Source organism: Schistocerca nitens, chromosome 2 (genome assembly GCF_023898315.1).
Source record: "Schistocerca nitens isolate TAMUIC-IGC-003100 chromosome 2, iqSchNite1.1, whole genome shotgun sequence".
Lineage (NCBI taxonomy): Eukaryota > Metazoa > Arthropoda > Insecta > Orthoptera > Acrididae > Schistocerca > Schistocerca nitens.
In genome coordinates this window covers 64026800-64039269 of record NC_064615.1, presented here as the reverse complement: position 1 = coordinate 64039269, position 12470 = coordinate 64026800, and positions in this window count along the sequence as shown.

The following is a 12470-nucleotide window of genomic DNA, read 5'->3' as shown; positions in this document are numbered from 1 at the left end:
CGATTACCTGGGGCAGTGCAGGTATTTTTCTACATAGATCTGAAAATCGGCTATTATCAAATGTAAGTAGTGCCAAAGGATCAACCAAAAATAGCATTTATGATTATTGCAGAACTTTATAAATATGACCGTATGCTGCATGGATTGAAGAATGCGCCAGCCCTTTTCTGCATTTGTTAGAGTTTTTCGAGGGTTAAAACCAAGAAAATCTATTATGTATTTGGATGACATAACTGTCTTTGCAAAAGGCATGGAAATAGATGTACTTTGAATAAGGGCGGTGTCTAAGCGGTACTGGGATATGTCACTTTAGACTAGAGATAGAACAATATTTGGGGCGTGTCATTAGTCATAGGTGAGTCCAGATGGACCCTAGGTTATTAAAAGCAAGCCATATATCACATACAAAGAAGAAGTAGTAATAATGCCTAGGCCTACCAATTTATAACAGAAAGTTTGTACCGAAATTCTTCTATTGAGAAAAGGTTGGAAGTTTCACCGTCACTGTCACTGAAAGGCAAAGACGCGGTCAGTAAATTCAATGCACTGTTGACATATGAACCAGTGTTGGTATTATGGTATTACCAAATCAGGAAACGGAATTCGTATTATCATGCAGTGCAAGCAGTCATGTGCTTGGCTATGTATTGAGTAAAGAAGTGGGTGGAGAACAGCTACCACTTCCATTACCTGACATTACTCTAAAATTGCTCTAAAAGAGAGAAGGGAAGTCTGAGACTTATATAGAGCACAAAATACTTTCGGTGTTATTCTTATTGTAAGAAATTTAAAATGATAATTGATAATGCAACTGTAAAACGACTCTTAGGTTTGAAAGGACCATCGATCAGGCCACTGAAACTCATTAAGTTCACTACAGAGGTAATCAATCGACACACAGAAATATGGACGGCCTCAGACGGAAGATTAACGCATTGCAAAAGGTAGGTTTCACCATAGCGAAGTGTCAGAAAGTGCAAGCAGCTGCATGGTCTGCTATTAGCAATGTAACCATAATTCATTATGCATGACGAACTATTGTGAAGCAAGCAAAAGTTGGAACTTGTGGTTTCAGCCATACTGTGGGACGAAATACTGAGACAGGCACAAAATCATGTGTCAACAGACCATAGGAGTCAAAGAACCATAGAGTGACGTATGACCAAACGATGTTGGTGACAAACATATAAGCAGGACATACAACAGTATGTAAAGAACTGTGGACCTTGTGCATGAAAAGCTGAATTGTGTCTTCAGCGTATTTGATTGCAGAGATTACAAGAGACCAGTAAACCATTTTGAGAGATCGGTTTCGACATCTTAAGTCCTCTTAGACAAACTCCCACAGGGAACGCTAGCATACAATTCTAAGGCTCTTGAGAGTATGGGTCTATCACGGTACAAAGTAGAGTATGGCTGGAAGATGCCATTACCAATGAAGGTAGTAGGTCCTCAAGTAGGGGAAAATTAGGCATAAGTATGGAATTGGATGAGATCTTTAAGAGGGTGTGGAGGCAAATACAGCAAATACAAAGGCCATGGATATCAAGCATATATGGGGCAACAGAATGCTAAGTTAGGTAAATACCATGGAGGGGAGTATGTGATGCTAATGAGCTCCTACACCCAAGGCGAAGACGAAAAAATTCTTTACTAGTTATCATAGTCCATACAAAATAGTCGAGATGACCTCGACGGAGACTAAAACTTCCTTCTAGAAAATGGTTGTCCACTTTAGGCACATTTGACCCATTCAGGACGTGCCAGAATCTTTGTCACCATTACTGGCATCACTCCCAAAAAGGGGGAGGGGGTAAGAAAGGGAATCTGGCACAACAAACTTAGTAAACTGCTGCTCGACAACCTAATTGCATGTTGCCTCAAGCATTAAGACTTAGAAAAAAGCCAGTGTAGAGGAAGGGGTAATGTACTAAATTTTTTTAATGTACGTTAGTTAAATATGTCATTTTATGTACCAAGGTAATGTGAATATACGAATTGAATCATGTACAAACGATGAAGGCTATGTTTTTTTGTTTATATTTATATCTCTTGTGTTTGAGAGTGTACCGAAGTATTGTCTTGTTAAAGGGGGGTGGCTACACCACTGTATGGTTGGAGATGGCAGCAAGGAGATGATTGCAGGTGCCAAGTAGCAATGTCAATTTTGAGCTTATGATGTGTGGATAGTTGTCATTATTGTGATTTGCCAACAGTTAGTTGGGGGATCACCATATTGCTTACTGGAATTAGAGAATTTGTTTTTGTTTCACATTGTTTTTGTTTTGCAGTGGACGTCATATAACAAGAGGTGCTATTTACTAATTTTGTTGTATGATTATAGCATGAGTGATGTATGATTATGTTAAGCTTACAGATTTCAAGAGAACATTGACTCAGGGTATAGGTTACAGTGGGCCTTACCACAGTGGTTCAAACTGTCATGGAAACATGGGAGAAAGAGTTATTTCTGTGGGGTACAGATGTGGGAGTATGCGCAAGCGACATGCTTAAAAAGCAACCATATTTTCAGAAGACAGGACATCACTGAATATACTCATTGAAACAGTTGTGGCTATCACTACCCATTATAAACAGAGACGCTTATGGGAAGCTGAATGTTTGGAACTATGGAAAGCGAGATTCTAGTGAAGAGAACCCAATGTGTCATCCTGGGAGCAACATTTCGAGTTACAGTAACAATAACGGGGTATATGGTTCTGATCTATAATACCCTAAGCTGTATTTACCCAACAACACTTTAGAACTACTGCCAGCTGGAAGCATGACCTATCTGAATATTACCCTAAATACTATCATACTTGATTCTCTCAACAGCTTCATAGCTGCACAGAGTGGGCGCCTTGAGTATTAAAAAATACTCAAGCATGTATCAGCACAATGTCGTGGTAAAATGAATTTTTTCCTTGGATATCATTTTCATCCTAGTCCTCTGCCATCAATGGCAGAGAGCTGTCCACCCACCAGAACTTCCAGTACATTATTTGCCAACACAGTGGCTCGACCACAAGGATAAAACAAGCACGTGCGCACCAGTCATCGTGCACCATGTGATGATGTTAAAATAGAAGGACAGTCAGTGTAGAAAGAAAGTAATAGAAGCTACATCACAGGAGCAAGGAAAAATGTGAAACCGTAGTACTGTATTGTTTTAATTGATTCACAGGTTTAGCAACAGCCTGAGATTTGAAGGATCAAATCCCCCTAAAGGGAGAGGAAACGTTGTGTCATTAGTGGAGACGAGACGCTGTAACATGACGAGGGGCAACCAGGCAAACCGCCTTTGAAAACCCATTACTGAGCACTACAATACTGTTGGCGTAGCATTCTTCCATACAGCAGTCTACTGTTGTAGTGCGCTGGAGTACCACATACCACTGCACCACTCTGCACTTCTGTAGACACCCACAGGATAGGATAGGGGTCCAGGTCAGAGCGGCTACAGAGGCTCGCCACTAACCATCGGCAGCACTTCTCCTTCGATTGGTTTCTAGACTTCCGACACTGTGACAGTCTCCACGCCTGCAATCGGTGTAAAGTGTACGGCAAGAAAAACTGGAATAAAAGTGAGATAGTGTTAATACTTTCATCCTTCTTTACCTCCTCTGCATTACTGCAGATGACGTGTCACTGAGCACATTTGTACTGTGCATGCAGTACACGTGAGGTGCCTAGTTGTTACCACTGCCCTGTGTGGAATACATAGGTTCTTGTACACTTCACTAACCTGCTGTCTCCATGATGATGATGTACCCAGCGCAGAAAACAGCACGCAGATCGTGGATTCTTTTTCTTGATGCTGAAATTAACTTCGCAAGGAACCGCTGCTACGAATAAACTATAACTCATTTGGGATGCCACTCGCGTTTTTATTGATATAGACATGAGAAACTATTCTTGATCACAATGTAATCAACATATCTTACCACAGTTATTATATCTGGCTAAAGTAACATGATACACATCGAGCCACAGACAACATGTCTGTCTACTGGAATCGTCAGAACTGGAGAATAAAATTACTTGAATCAAATACTACTATTACACACAACATGTCTGTACCTAGCGACGGTCGGAACTGTAGTAAATAAAATTGCATGAAACAAATACTGCTATAACAGACAACATGTCTGTCTACTGGAACGGTCAGAACTGGAGAGCCGGACTGCCCGAGACACTTCACGCGCCAAGCCAGCAAGGCGTGACCCGAACGAAGTGCATCGGCAGTAATATCGTCAGTCTTTTGTTTTAGTAATACTTTGATTTCAATAATTTTGAAATGGCTGATTGCTAGCTGGCTGTTGAGAGATGTTTATTTTAAACCATGAAGTAATTTGGATGACAGGTTTAATTAATAATAGCAACTAAAGTTTAACGTTTTGGCGCCCTACCGCCGAACACAGCTGCCAATCACAGAGCAGCAGCATCATGCAGGCGGTCTTCCTCACGGGAATGGTACCGAATCTAACATCTGTCACCGCTATCTCATCCCACATTGCGTCATCTCTATGCTTCTTGCAACTCCACTGCCCTGGGAATAACTTCCTGGAGCCTAATATGATGGCTGAATAAGCCATAAATATTACATGTGGTGTTGAGCAACTTCAACACCGCCAAGTGACGTCATCAGCTAGCCATTCGTCTCCTGAGCCATCACTACACCAGGCACGCCCTGGAGTCCAGCCCAGCCGGCACCGCAGATTAAGGGCACTTCTAGGGCTACTGCAAGGGTTCCGGGTTCATACCACAGCGTCTGGACTGCTGTTCAAAGCTGGCGTAGCATACACTCTCCGGCTACCGGGCGATGCCTTCCTTGTGTCAAAAATCCGTTCCACCAGCCACAGACCTCCCGCTGAGGCAAAGAGACACTTCCTAATATAAACACCTGCTGCCACGGGGCCACACACGCCATCTAGTGAATTGTGCTGAGATAGCACTGCACTTATGGACGCCGACGTCGACGTCTTGAACGGGTCACGCTAAATGAAAAATGTGTATATTGAATGTACTCTCCTCACGCTGCGCTCGCTGTGGTACTGATAGGACGCAACCCACAGTTCCTGCACACGCCATTCTGGGGGAAAAGCCCATTCTCTAGCCAAGAGCTAGACACCAACACTCAGCAATGGCTGAAACTTGAACAGTACTGTTACACAATTATATTTATGGGTCTCTCGTTCTGTTGAACTGAAATCGCAGTACGCTCAGGGAGAATTCTATGTACTTTTTTGTGACTGGTTAACAGACTCTGACAGTACTATGCAAAGTTTTCTCCACAAGGGAGCCACTGAGATGAGTGATCAGCTGAGTATACAGGGAATGTTGCCGTTCATAGATATCAGAGACGTCGCCATGTAATGACTATAATCAGGTGTAATATGATGCTGGCTGTGTGACATAAACAACAAAAACGATTAGAAAAAGTCAACAGCGAATGCAAAATAGCCAAATTAATGCGGCTCATTTTAATAAGACCACAGCAACCGTCAGTCTAGCATTTCATACTCACCACACTATTATGGATCGGACTTCACGTATAACAACGATACAGTGGCGGCCACACTTCCAATGTGAGTCATACAGTGTTTATGACGTTGTGCCCTCAACGTGATTACGACAGACTCCAGTAAAACATGTTGTGACATCTTTGTAACGAAGGAATGGAAAATTTCCGAAAATAAGTTTCAGTTGCTTGGATATAATGTGTTTCTCGTACTGTACAAAATGGTTCACATGGCACTGAGCACTATGGGACTTCACATCTGAGGTCATCGGTCCCCTAGAACTTAGAACTACTTAAACCTAACTAACCTAAGGACATCACACACATCCATGCGCGAGGTAGGATTCGAACCTGCGACCGTAGCGGTAGCGCGGTTCCAGACTGTAGCGCCTAGAACCGCTCGGCCACCCTGGCCGGCCGTACTGTACACATTTTGAAATGACGATAGTCTTAGTTGTATGTTTGTAGAAGATGCACATATTACGTCTGAAACGTTTCTAAATCTAGTTTTAAATAATAATGTACAAGGTGTGACATTTGTTTCGTCTAAAACCAATCAACCTTGCGCCACTGAAGCCTGCAAAGCGCGTCCTTTTTGACTACGCACAAACTATTTGCACAATCGTCATAACGAATGACAACCAGTACCAGAAGGGTATCGCTAACGTGGCATCTTATATACAGAGTGTTTCAAAATGACCGGTATATTTGAAACGGCAGCGATAGAAATACACCGTTTGTTGCAATATGCTTGGGACAACAGTACATTTTCAGGCGGACAAACTTTCGAAATTACAGTAGTTACAATTTTCAACAACAGATGGCGCTGCAAGTGATGTGAAAGATATAGACGACAACGCAGTCTGTGGGTGCGCCATGCTGTACGTCGTCTTTCTGCTGTAAGCGTGTGCTGTTCACAGCGTGCAAGTGTGCTGTGGACAACATGGTTTATTCCTTAGAACAGAGGATTTTTCTGGTGTTGGAATTCCACCGCCTAGAACACAGTGTTGTTGCAACAAGACGAAGTTTTCAACGGAGGTTTAATGTAACCAAAGGACCGAAAAGCGATACAATAAAGGATCTGTTTGCAAAATTTCAACGGACTGGGAACGTGACGGATGAACGTGCTGGAAAGGTAGGGCGACCGCGTACGGCAACCACAGAGGGCAACGCGCAGCTAGTGCAGCAGGTGATCCAACAGCGGCCTCGGGTTTCCGTTCGCCGTGTTGCAGCTGCGGTCCTAATGACGCCAACGTCCACGTATCGTCTCATGCGCCAGAGTTTACACCTCTATCCATACAAAATTCAAACGCGGCAACCCCTCAGCGCCGCTACCATTGCTGCACGAGAGACATTCGCTAACGATATAGTGCACAGGATTGATGACGGCGATATGCATGTGGGCAGCATTTGGTTTACTGACGAAGCTTATTTTTACCTGGACGGCTTCGTCAATAAACAGAACTGGCGCATATGGGGAACCGAAAAGCCCCATGTTGCAGTCCCATCGTCCCTGCATCCTCAAAAAGTACTGGTCTGGGCCGCCATTTCTTCCAAAGGAATCATTGGCCCATTTTTCAGATGCGAAACGATTACTGCATCACGCTATCTGGACATTCTTCGTGAATTTGTGGCGGTACAAACTGCCTTAGACGACACTGCGAACACCTCGTGGTTTATGCAAGATGGTGCCCGGCCACATCGCACGGCCGACGTCTTTAATTTCCTGAATGAATATTTCGATGATCGTGTGATTGCTTTGGGCTATCCGAAACATACAGGAGGCGGCGTGGATTGGCCTCCCTATTCGCCAGACATGAACCCCTGTGACTTCTTTCTGTGGGGACCCTTGAAAGACCAGGTGTACCACCAGAATCCAGAAACAATTGAACAGCTGAAGCAGTACATCTCATCTGCATGTGAAGCCATTCCGCCAGACACGTTGTCAAAGGTTTCGGGTAATTTCATTCAGAGACTACGCCATATTATTGCTACGCATGGTGGATATGTGGCAAATATCGTACTATAGAGTTTCCCAGACCGCAGCGCCATCTGTTGTTGACAATTGTAACTACTGTAATTCCGAAAGTTTGTCTGCCTGAAAATGTACTGTTGTCCCAAGCATATTGCAACAAACGGTGTATTTCTATCGCTGCTCGTTTAGTTTGTATTGCCGTTTCAAATATACCGGTCATTTTTGAAACACCCTGTAGATGATCTCGTAGACCGTTGTCATGTTTCACAGGGAGAGCGTATGGCGTTGAATTGTCGAGCGCTACAGGAAACAAACACCAGAATGTATAAATTGAATGCTGGTATAAAGTAAGTTCGATCGTCCGAGATCTCATGTGTTTATATTGGACAAAAAGGCACCACAGTCCAAAATTGTTCGCTATATAATTTTTTTGGAAGTTAGATCGACGTGGCAAAAATTCAAACAAAATCAGAGCACTTTATCGGAAGACTTTTTCTGTGAGTAGTGTACTATTCATAGAGACACATCTAGAACTTACCGACTGCCATCTCGAAGTGCTCTCAAATCTCATTATTGTTCAGTTGCCTCGAGTACATCTGTAAATGGTCGTAACCATTCTACCTGCACTTTCCTTTCCTTAAGTTAATGGACAATTCAAACAATTTTTTCAAGGTATGTTTCACAGCGGTGGCAAAGGGTTTTGCATTTAAAATCATCGATATATTCAAAACTGTTCTGCGCTGTTTTGTGTCTCTGTTGGCGCTAATGGTCTTCGTTTTCCCTTTGTTTCAGCGCATCTATAAAAAAATAGTAGCTTGCCTTCCTACGTAGGTACTCCGTGTGCGGCATACTCAATTCAGGCTCTCGTTCCTTATTACCTATGGCTTTCAAATTCCTTCCAGGTCGGTCTGCTAGTACCTGTAGTTGTTATTAACACACTAATGTACTCGTGAGTGATGTGGTCAACGTACCTCTCACGAAAATCTTAGACTTTCGTTGTAATTACCTTCAAAATGTTTACAATACTTATCTCCCATAAAGAGTACAAAAAATTGCTTCAGAAATACGGACTGACTTTGTAGTTACCAGGCTGTTGTAATTAAACTGCCCTTACTCACAGCGCTCCAGTGGACTATAATTATCTATGGTAGCGAAACTCTAACGCTATAAAAATAATTTGTTCCAATTTTGGCCACCACGTCCAAATCTGGCACTGATCGGTATTTCGCCGACGCCTGTGGAGCTCGTACTGGCAAATTGTGTAAGCGGCGGGAATAATAAAATCAACATTATGTCTTTCTCACTTGTTTGCCCTTTTCTGCCCACCTCCTGTTCCTGATCCATTAAATATCGAAACATTTCTATTTGTCTTTATTGCATTCTCAGCGCCACATTTGCACCGCTTGGCCAAAATTGGAACTAATTTTTTTTTCCAGCGTAAATCGGTTCCGCATTGACGCATTAGAGTTTCTACCATGTTTCGCTGTCATACTATAATTATAGACCACATAGGACCTCAGTGAGGCCGGCCGGGGTGGCCGAGCGGTTCTAGGCGCTACAGTCTGGAACCGCACGACCGCTACGGTCGTAAGTTCGAATCCTGCCTCGGGCATGGGTGTGTGTGTTGTCCTTCGGTTAGTTAGGTTTAAGTAGCTCTAAGTTCTAGGGGACTGATGACCATAGATGTTAAGTCCCATAGTGCTCAGAGCCATTTTTGAACCTCAGTGAGTAGCTGCATTTTAATCACCTGGCTCTTTTAATGCCACGTAAGGTGCGTATCGATTTTTAGTGTCTCATTTCAAGTGACAGGAAATGTTAGTATAATACTTGTATCGCGACATAGTCATTAATTAAAATACAGATATGCGATATTATCTTTAAAGCGTTTTGTGTAAAATAGCTTCCTGTGAAAAATTTGCAATTTAATGAAATACACTGAAGATCTTTGATGGTACAAGAGCTATTGCTTGGACTATCGCGAACTGTAACAGATGAACTTGAGCTATAATTTCCATTGTTGACTTAAACATATGGTGCAAACTATACTATAATCAGTAATGCACCACCGGTCAGTCAGTTTCTGTAGTTTTTGGAACAAACAGTACTTCAGTAAAGAATATATCAGAAATGACACTAATGCTAGCGTTGATCTCAGCAGCTTTGAAACTTTCCTAATTTACAAACTGGGTACATATGCATGTCAGTAGTCACAGTTGCTCCACTTAACAACTGCCCTAGTCCCATGAGGTTTCAGCTTAACAATTTACTCAGTGACGGTCCCTCAACTAGTTGTACGTGTCTTCATGCAAAGAATGAGGATTTTCCAATTTGTTTGTGCGTGCGTGTGTGTGTGTGTGTGTGTGTGTGTGTGTGTGTGCGTGCGTGTTTTTTTGGGAGGTGGTCAAAACATATAATTTTCGGATGATTAATATAAAAATTTGTACTATTACGTTGTCATACGTCGTATACATTGCATCAGAATCGTACTTCGTTTTTTATGACAAAATTGATCATATATTGTTCGTGCTTTTGCGTTGTTATGCAGTGACATGATCATGATTTCTTTTACCGAAATTGGTGTTCAATAAAAGGCAGCAACTTACCCTGATGACCATGGCGTTCCATGGGCAAGTACTATCAGCTGAATTTTTCAGCTCGCAGACAATAGAATTCCTCACGGACTCTGTTTCCGGCGACCCTAGGAAATGTAACAATACGAAATTCAGTCACATGTCGTAAACGTACTCTGTGCCACGTTCTGTGCTCTGCATTTGCACCGAGCGAGGCGTCGCAGTAGTTGGCACAACGGACTCTGTGAAGATATTGCTAGTTGTTTCAAATGTTTTTTTTCTTCTTTTTTTCTTCTGTTTCATTTGGTCTCTACGTAAATCTTTGCTGGTCTATATTTTTGTTTTCGTTCTGTAATACGAATGGTTGGCCAACGGCCTTGCCGTAGTGGTAACACCGGTTCCCGTCGTATCAACGAAGTTAAGCGCGGCCGGATTTGACTAACACTTGGATGGGTGACCGTCCGGTACGCCGAGCGCTATTGGCAAGCGGTGTGCACTCAGTCCTTGTGAGGCAAACTGCTGAGCTACTTGACTTGGAAGTAGCAGCTCCGGACACGAAAACTGACAACGGCCTGGAGAGCGGTGTGTTAAAATCACGCCTCTCCGTAATCAGTGACGCCTATAGACCGAGGATGACACGGCGGTCGGTCAGTGTGTTTCGGAACAGAGCAATATGAATGGTTAGTACAGTTTGCTTTACTGATATTCCTACAAGAATCTGTTTTAATTGATCACGAAAAAGCGTCAATGTATGTTTGATTTTCTTTGTAGTGTTTTCATGAAAGGCTCTGTGTGTAACCACATACAGTATGCCGCACTGTTGCATGAGCTGTGACGCGAAAGTAATATCGACAGTACCAGTTGGACAGTGAAGATACGTCAGAGATGTGCAGTGTTCCGAAGCACGCGCGGTTTAATATTTGTAACCGTGCTTGTCAGAATCATACGAAAATTCTTGACCACGTTCTTAGGTTTTTCGGTCACGGCGTAGACTAAACTTCAACTTGAACGTTATGGAACAAATTTTTAGGTTGTGGATATCGCGAGTTTCGTGGAATACTATAAATAGCTGCGACAATGTTTCCCCGAGTGAACTGTGATTGTCGTTGGAGTATTAACGGAACTGTTTGTAGCAAATCGCAGTGCACAAACTTTCGATTTACTATCTCCTTTGCGCCTTAATGAACTGCTCCGCGCTAAAATATTAACTGTTACCGTGGAGACTTGGAAAATGATTGTGAAGTGTGGCAGTGTTTTCGCCAGAACTGTAAATTCGCAGATCGTGATTTCTAAACCTCTACGGAATGTAATATCGTGATCACCGTGTGCAAATGAATACATTACTATTTTAAAATTGTGTGCGGAACGTTATGAAATAACCGAGCGAGGTGGCGCAGTGGTTAGCACACTGGACTCGCATTCGGGAGGACGACGGTTCAATCCCGTCTCCGGCCATCCTGATTTGGGTTTTCCGTGATTTCCCTAAATCGTTTGAGGCAAATTCCGCGATGGTTCCTTTGAAAGGTCACGGCCGATTTCCTTCCCCATCCTTCCCTAACCCGAGCTTGCGCTCCGTCTCTAATGACCTCGTTGTCGACGGGACGTTAAACACCACTAACCTAACCGTTACGAAATAAAAACGTGTGCGTTTCGAACTTTGTAATCAGGCACATACGAAGCTGAGTCTACACAAAAATTACTTCCGACCAGCCTATGACTAAAGAAACGTCAATGAGGATAATATTATTTCGTGGAGAATCATGTACTAAGCAAGAGGTTGTATCCACGGCAATTTCATGACTAAAGGAGCCTTAATAATTAAGCCGTCAGCACCTACGAGCTGCCGCGGACGTAAGATAAGCTGCAACGTAAAAACATTGTCCCCCTGTAAAGACTCAAACCGCATCAAAATGTTTCAGTCGTAATTTCTTTTTCTTTTGTAATGTTTCCATAAGGTGAGGTTCAGCAGCCGTAAAGTATTTTATAAAATGCATTTTAGCCATGAGCTGTTCATTGTCCCATTAGTCACCAACTGGTATCCGTTATTAAGCGTCAGCAAGGATGTAGGGTACAACAGATTAGTTAATGGGATGTTTTTAACTAATCTGTTGTACCGTACGTCCTGGACGATGGTTAATAACTGAAATCGCTAGATAACAAATGGTACACCAAACAGCTGATGGTTACAATGCATTTTACACAATTTTTCTCTTGTAGATAACTTTTCTCAGTATTTACTTTCCTTAAACATAAAGGTAGTGTCTGTAAAGCGTGTTTGTAAATCAGTGTTAACTATGTTCAGCCCACCCATAATCTCTCTCTCTCTCTCTCTCTCTCTCTCTCTCTCTCTCTATTCATTTAGTCGGTTTCGTGACCCCATGAACCAAATCACGCCACTTTT